General features: G+C 39.0%; 1 pseudogene; it reads right to left on the reverse strand.

Annotated features, from left to right (window-relative positions):
* LOC102831383 overlaps nt 1-8,552 on the reverse strand; it is a 32,640-nt pseudogene that overhangs the window by 6,444 nt on the left and 17,644 nt on the right.

An 8,552-nucleotide genomic window follows, 5' to 3' on the forward strand; every position in this document is an offset into this window, starting at 1 on the left:
CTGTCAAGTCAATTCTGACACATGGAGACTGCATGTTGGAAAAGAGATGGTGACCTAGGGTTTTCCTGCCTGGCACCTTTACAGAAGCAAATATCCAAGCCCTCCTTCTACAGTGCTGCTGAGTGAGTTTAAGCCACAAGCCTTTAGGTCAGCAGATGAACACAAACCGTTAGTGCCATCTTGTTACTGTTGTTAGGCGTTGTCCAGTCAGTTCGGACTCATAGAGCTCCTATGCCCAATAGAACAAAATGCTGTCTAGTCCTGAACCATGCTCACAGTTGTTGTTACGTTGACTCCACTGCTGCTTCCACTGTATCAGTCCACTTCGTTGGGGGTTTTCCTCATTTTTGCTGACTCTACAGTTTGCCATACATGACCTCCTTTTCCAGGGATTGACCCCTCCTGATAACATGCCTAAACTATGACAGACAGTCTTGCCATCTTTGTTTCTAAGAAGCATTCCGACTGCACATTTTCCAAGATAGATTTGGTTTTCCTTCTGGCAGTAAATGATAGTTTCAATATTGTTCTCCAACACCATAATTTAAATGCATTGATTCTTCTATGGTCTTCCTTATTCATTGCCTAACTTTCACATGCATCTGTGGTGATTGAAAATACCTTGACTTGGGTCAGGCGCACCTAAGTCCACAAAGTGACATCTTTGCTTTTAAACACTTTAAAGAGGTCTTGTATAGCGCATGTGACTAATGCAATATGTGTTTTTAGCTCATAACTACTGTTTCCATGAGCGTGGATTGTGGAGTCCTGCAAGATGGCGTCTTTGGCAACGTCAATCTTTTTCCTGTTTATCATGATGCTGTCTATTTGTGTCATCTACGGATTGCAAATTAAATCATAGATAAAGCCAACATACATGGACTTTTTTGTGACAAATAAAGTAATTTTAATAAGTTGTCATTGTTAAGTGCCATCAAGTCAGTTCTGACTCATAGCGACCCTGTATAGGGTTTCCAAGGATCGGTTGGTGGATTTGAAGCGCTACACACCACACCAGGACTTCAATTTGAATATAGACTATTGGTGTGATGATACAGTTGCATCAGTATTAATTAAATTTCTCGTGTGTGATAAAGATCCTATTATTAGAGACTGTCTTTGAAGGTTGATGCCTGCAAGGGGGAAATTGATGTCTGCAGTTGACTTCCAGATGGAGAAAAGGGAGAACTATCAAGATGAGGTGGCAAACTATAGACTGACTTTCAAATGTAGAGACAGAAAGAGAGGGCAAGTGAAAGACAAAGAGATCGGCGCAGCAAACATGGTACAGTTACCAGCAGATGAATCTAATAGGGGTAAATGGACATTGTTCATATGATTCCTTCCATTTTTGTTTTGTTTTGTTTGTAGGCTTACATTTTCTCAAAATAGAGTCAGGAAAAATCATGCAAAACCCCACCAAAGAGATTTGGATATTTCTGGTTTGGGTTAGGGTCAGGAAATGTACATTTCATCAGGAATTTGATGCAGATGAGATTGTATGTAACAAAGACTGAGTCACTCAGTCAACTTTATAGATACGGAAACCCACAGTCAAAGACTTAACCAAGATCACACACCATATGAGGGTAAAGTCAGGACTAAACCTTCCTTCCCTTAGCAATTGGTGGTCCTAGATCAGTTCAATGCCAGAACATGTTGGGGAGTCAATAAATATTTAATAATTGCTGAATAATTGCAAACACTCAATATGGAAGAGAGAAAAAGATCACTGGTTTTGTGTTTCCTGATTCAGACCCATGCACTTTCAGGCACTAACTTTTGTAACCTTTCCAAGAAATCAGCCAGGTTTATGAGGAGAAATCATTCTTGGGTACAAAGAAATGGAAGCTAAGAGGTAAAGCAGCATGAGGTCAGTCTGCCTGGGCTTTATCCTTCTCTCCAAGTTACTGGCTGTGTGACACTGGGGACAATTTTTGCCCTTTTAAAACTTCAGTTTACTTGCCTGTAAAATACATGTTCACAAATTAGGTTTGTCTCACAGAACTACTATAAAGATTAAATAAAATAGTGAATGCAAGACACTTGACACAAAACCAGCTTAGAATAAGGGATCAAGAAATCTTAGCAAGGCTTACTGTGGGTGAGATCCCAGAGCTGTGGACTGATGAACATCCGAGTTCAGGTGAACAGCTTAAAACAATGTGAGGAGAATCTTCTCTATATTCAGTTAAATGCAAGTATAATAGTGTATCACAAGGTCTGAGGTTCGAGCCCATCAGTTGTTTTGTTGGAGGAAGATGAGACTTTGTGCTCCTGCAAAGATTAATAAAGCCTCAGATGCCCTATAGAGCGTCGCTATGTCTTGGAACTGACTTGACAGTACTTAACAACAAGAACAACAACATCTAAATTCAAGAGACCTTGGTGGTGTGAGGATTGAGAACTTGGCTGCTTCCTAAAAGGTCAGCAATTTGACCCCATCAGGAGCTCTGCAGGGGAAAAGACTGACAGTCTGTTTTCATAAGGATTCAAGTTGGTTCCGACTCACAGTGACCCTATGTAGAGTTTTCCAGGCTTTAAATCTTGGGAGTAGAAAGCCTCATCTTTCTCCCATGGACCAGCTGATGGACTTGAACTTCCGAACTTGAGGTTCGCAGTCCAGTGGTAGGACTGTTGTTAAGTGCTGTCGAGTCGGTTCCAACTCAGTGACCTTGTAGAGCATTTTTGAGGAGTAGTTGGTGGGTTTGAACTGCTGATCCTACAGTTTCACACCAGGATTATGACCTGAGAAATACTATGGGATAGTTCTTCTCTTCTCTGAAGGGTCATGTGAGTTATAATCAGCTTGACAGCCTGCAGCAAAACAACAGCATTTCACTCTGAGTTCTCTTTCTATAGCTATTTCTTTCTTCCCCACCTGTCTGTCTGCCTTCCTTCTTCCTAAAACAAGCTAGAATTACACTCTGTATGTGATACTGAAGAGTTATGGCTGTCTAGTGCAGGGGTTGGCAAACGATGGCTCATAAGCCAGCTGTCTGATTTTGTAAATAAAGTTTAATTGAGAGACAACCCCACACATTTATTTATACATTCTCTATGACTGTAGTGTGGAGCTGTAGGATAAGTGAAGGACTAAAAGGTTAGTTTGAGCCACAAGGTCAGCGGTTCAAACTCACCAGTCACTCCTCAGAAACCCTGTACAGGGTCACTAAAAGTTGGAACTGACTTCATGACACTTAACAACACAACTAATTTTGTGCATCAATTCTTCTTTGATCTTCTTTATTCATTGCTGAACTTTCACATATGAAGTGGTTTAAAAATACTATGGCTTGGGTCAAGTGCACCTTAGTCTTCAAAGGAACATCTTGGTTTGTTTGACACTTTAAAAAGGTTTTATTGCAGATTTGCCCAATGCAATACATCATTTGATATCTTGACAACTTTAATCTTTTCTCCATTTATCGTGATGTTGCTTATAGGTCTGATTTTGAGGTTGTTTTCTTTGCATTGAGGTGTTGTTGTTGTTAAGTGCCATTGAATCAGTTCTGACTCATAGCAATTTTATGTAGGGTTTCCAAGGAATAGCTGGTAGATTCAAACTATTGACTTAGAGCTTTGCAGTCTAGTGTATATCCTACAGCACCACACCAGGACTCTGTGTTGAGGTATAATTCACATTAAAGGCTGCGGTCTTTGGTGATACATCCGTAAGTGCTTTAAATTCCCTTCACTTTCAGCAAGCAAAGCTGTGGTCTGTGGACAGAGTTAGTTGTTTCCGAGTCTTCCTCTAATCGTGATGTCAAGTTCTTGTACATATAGTCCAGCATCTCAGATTCATCACAAAAGAATCAGAATGAAAACGTGAAAGTGCCTTCAATGGGCCTGTTTCTAGTATTTTCTCATGCAATCTGCAAGTCAACACTGTGAAGCAGAAAGTATGTTAGTTTCATAAATGAAGACATTTGGGGACAGAGAAATAAGCAAACCTGTTCAAGGTCCCATACAGTTTGGGCTGAAAGACTGGAATTCAGACTTAAGTTTGACAGACTTCCTTTGCCTCTGTGCTACTCTGCCACCTTTGCCATGTTTTAGTTTTCTGCTGCTTAGATATCAGAATTTGTGCTCAGGGTCCTCTGAGTGAGAACCTTTAAAACACATTTTTAAGAGAAGCCCCCAAGGAGATCAATCTCTTTTCCAAAGAGTGAGTTTGGCAGCCTTAACATTGCTATGTTATAAGCTCCGTCCCACAGGCTTTCTGAAAGGTTAAGAGACTGTTGTTCTTCACAGTGGCATCAGCACCAATACCCCTGAATTAAAGCAGCATTAGATTGAAGTCAGAGAGTGGGAATCTTCACTCTGTGTAATGGCCAAGAGTAAAGGCAAAAACTCTTGGCTGCCTGTGATTTTCTTTCCAGGAAGGCAAGAAATTGAAAACATTTGTTAGTGAATTGCTGGCGACTTTTTTATTTATTTTCTATGCTTCCTTCCTTTCATTTCTTTTAAATTTCATTTATTTTGTTGTTTCTGTTGAGACTATCCACAGCAAAACATACACTGATTCAACTGTTTCTACATGTACCGTGTACTAACACTGATTACATTCTGTAAGTTCGGTAACCATTCTTATCCTCCTTTTCTAAGTTGTGTCTCTCTTAAGATGTAAAGACGATCTCAGGAAAATAGTGTCAGAGACTCATCCAGTCTCCAAGGCTCCTGAAAGTTTGAAGTACATGAGAATTTGAAATTCTGTTCTGCATTTCTCCCTTTTGATCAGAATTTTTCTATGGAATCTTTGATCAAAATGATCCAGGTGAATTGTTATGCCTCGGATAACCACATGAAAGATTCAAGACCTTGGACACTGTGCAGTGGAGTGCGAGGTAGAAGAGAAACACTAAGCACATTGTTAAGCCAGTTAACTAGAATGTTCCATGAAACTTAAACCTCCACACCAAGGAATCCAATCCCATGAAGTGTTTGGTTGTATACAAGCACCCTCAGAAGTTACTGTTTTTTGTTGCTGTTGTTGTTGTTTGTGAATCTATCTAACTTTTTGCAGGTGTACAGCTCAGTTTGTCATACTGTGGTAGCTTGTGTGTTGCTGTGATTCTGGAAGCTTTCCTAAAGGTATTTTAAATATCAGCATATCCTGTCACCCATGATGGACAGGTTTTAGCTGAGCTTCCAGATGAAGACAGATTAGGAAGAAGGAGAGACAGACTACTTCTGAATATTTAGTCACAGAAAACATTATGACTAGCAGTGGAACACTGTTAGCACTGGCATGTTGAAACACGATGAAGAACACCAGGATAGAGTCAGATGTAGTGCCAGGAGATAAGACCTTCAGGTTGGAAGGCACTCAAAATATGACGGGGGAAGAGCTGCCTCCTCAAAGTAGAGTTGATAGTGATGACACAAATGGTGTAAAACCTTTGGGAGCTCCATTTGCTGATTGGGCACAACTCAAAATGAAGACACACAGCTGTAAACATCCATTTATAATCAGAACAAGGGAAGTATGAATCTAGGAAAATTGGAAATTGTCAAAAACGAAATGGAACGCTTAAACTTTGATATCCTAGGCATTAGTGAGCTGAAATGGATTGGTATTGGTCATTTTGCATCTGACAGTCACATGGTTTATGACAAACTAAAGAGGAATGGTATTACATTTATCATCAAAAAGAATTTAAGAAAGGTGTGTGCTAGGATTGTATTCTTCCACCATACTTATTCAATCTGTATTCTGAGCAAATAATCCAAAAACATAGATTATATGAAGAAGAATGTGGCATCAGGATGAGAGGAAGACTCATTAACAACTGGTGATATGCAGATGATACAACCTTGTTTTCTGAAAGCGAAGTGGACTTAAAAGATCAGAGACCACAATCTTCAGTATGGGTAGCACCTCAATATAAAGAAAACAAAAATCCAAAACACTGGACCAATAAATAACATAATAATAAATGGAGAAAAGATTGAAGTTGTCAAAGACTTCATTTTGCTTGGATACACAATCAACACTCAATGGCAACAGCATTCAAGAAATCAAACAATGTATTGCATTAGGCACATATGTTGCACAAGACCTGTTTATAGTGTTGAAGAGCAAAGATGTCAGTTTGAGGACTAAGGTGCTCCTGACCCAAGTTATGATATTTTCAGTAGTTTCATATGTGTATTTTAGTTGGACAGTAAATAAGGAAGACTGTAGAAGAATTGATACATTTGAGTTACGATGTTGGAGGAGACTATTAAAATGCCATGGACTGCCTGAACAAACGAATCTCTGTTGGATGAAGTAAGTCAGAATGTTTCTTAAAAGCCAGGATGGCTAGATTTTGTCTCTCATACTTCAGAATATTTCCAGGAAACACTTCCTATATGTTGTAATGAGGGACCAGTCCCTGGAGAAGGGCATCATTCTATGTAACTGGAGGTCAGAAAAAAGGGAAAGATCATCAACAAAATGAATTGCACAGTGGTAGCAAAAATGGCTCATGCATAACAATGATTATGTGGATGGTACAGGATCATGCAGTAGTTCATTCTGTTGTGCTTAAGGTTGCTATGACTCTGAACCAACTCTAAAGGTCTTAACAAAAGCAATAATATATTATATGAGATTTCCATATTCAAAAAAATAAAGAACATATCAAGAGCAGTCATGTGGTACAACACTATCTGTGATAGGATAATATTCATATGCCTACAATGAAGACGAGTTAATACAACTATTATTCAAATTCACTCACCAATCACTAAAGCCAGTGATAATGTAATTGAACAATTCTACCAGCTTCTTCAGTCTGAAATTGATCAAACATGTAATCAAGATGTATTGATAATTACTGGCTTTTGGAATGCAAAGGTGGGAAACAAAGAGGAAGGATCAGTAGTTAGAAAATATGGCCTTGGTGATAGAAATGATGCTGGAAATCATATGATAGAACTTTGCAAGACCAATGACTTCTTCATTGCTAATACCTGCTTTAAAAATGTTAAAAGTTGAGTGACTATAAAAATGGACAACACAAAAATGGACAAATACACAAAAATCAAAGTGACTTCAACGGTAGAAAGAGATGTGGAAAAGCTCCATATCATCAATCAAAACAAGGCCAGGGACAGACTGTGGAACAGAACATCAATTGCTCAACTGATTGGAAGTGATCAATATTTGTGCCCAATCCAAAGAGCGGTGACATAATGGAATGCAGAAGTCATCGGACAATACCATTAATATTACATTCAAGTAAAATTTTGCTAAAAACAATTCAAAAATGGTTGCAGCAGTACACTTACAGGGAGCTTTCAGAGGTTCAATCCAGATTCAGATGCTGATGTAAGATGGATCTTGGCTGAAAGCATAGACTATCAGAAAGATGTTTACCTGTGCTTTATTAACTATGCAAAGTCTTTGGATTGTGTGTATCATGAAAAGCAATGAACAATATTGTGGAGAATGAGTATTCCGGAACACTTAATTGTACACATGAGGAACTTGTACATAGACCAAGACACAGTCATGCAAACAGAACAAGGGAACACTTAATGGTTTAAAATTACAAAAGGTGTGCACCCAGGTTGTGTTATTTCACCATATGAATTCAATCTGTATGTTGAGCAAATAATCTTTTTAAAATTGGAATAAATGAAGAAAAATGTGGTATCAAGATTGGAGGAAGACTCATTAACAAACTGCAAAATGCAGATGATACAAGCTTGCTTGTTGGAAGCAAGGAGGTCTTAAAATACTTACTGATGAAGATCAAAGACCACAGCCTTTGATGTGGATTGAACTTCAGTGCAAAAAACAAAAGTCCTTGCCACTGGAGCAATAAATAACATAACAATAAATGGAGAAAAGATTGGATTTGTTAAAGACTTAATTTTGCTCAGATCAGCTGTCAACACTTATGGATCGAGCACTCAAGAAATCAAATGCAATCAAAACCGACATTGCTGTCCAGGGCTTATCCTGCAGAGCAACACCAGGAAGAACTCCTATTGAAGATTTTTAGAAAATGATAAATGTTTTTTTTATCTGTGTGGTGGGAATACACCTAATGTAATTTTTCTTTGTATTTCTAAACTAAAATCTGTGAGTATACATTAAGCAAATGAAAGTTAAAATGGGGAGGGGTTGGTGGGGCTTGATGGAGGATAGGGTAGAGGTGCAGTGAAGTTGCTGTTTTTATGTGCTGTGGAGTTGGTTCCGACTCATAGCAACCCTGTACAGGGTTTCCAAGGCTGTAAATCTTTACAGGAGCAGAAAGCCTCATCTTTCTCCCGTGAAACAGCTGGTAGTTTCGAACTGCTGTCCCTGAGGTTCACAGCCCAATTTGTAACCACTATTCTACCAGAGCCGTCAGCAATACCACAGAGTAGCAGGTGAAGAATGTTCAGGGCAGAGCACCAAAACTCTGAACCACATATCTAGGAATATTTAAAAAGTTTGAAGCCTTATAGCTAGTTGAACTTGTAACAGGAGTTAGGAATTGTGTATTTTTTAATCTGCCAGGCTCAGTGGCTCGGAGCTGAAACTTGGGCAAGATCAAACGGCAACACCAAACAAG

The sequence above is a fragment of the Chrysochloris asiatica genome, unplaced genomic scaffold (assembly GCF_000296735.1).
Source record: "Chrysochloris asiatica unplaced genomic scaffold, ChrAsi1.0 scaffold00001, whole genome shotgun sequence".
Classification (NCBI taxonomy): domain Eukaryota; kingdom Metazoa; phylum Chordata; class Mammalia; order Afrosoricida; family Chrysochloridae; genus Chrysochloris; species Chrysochloris asiatica.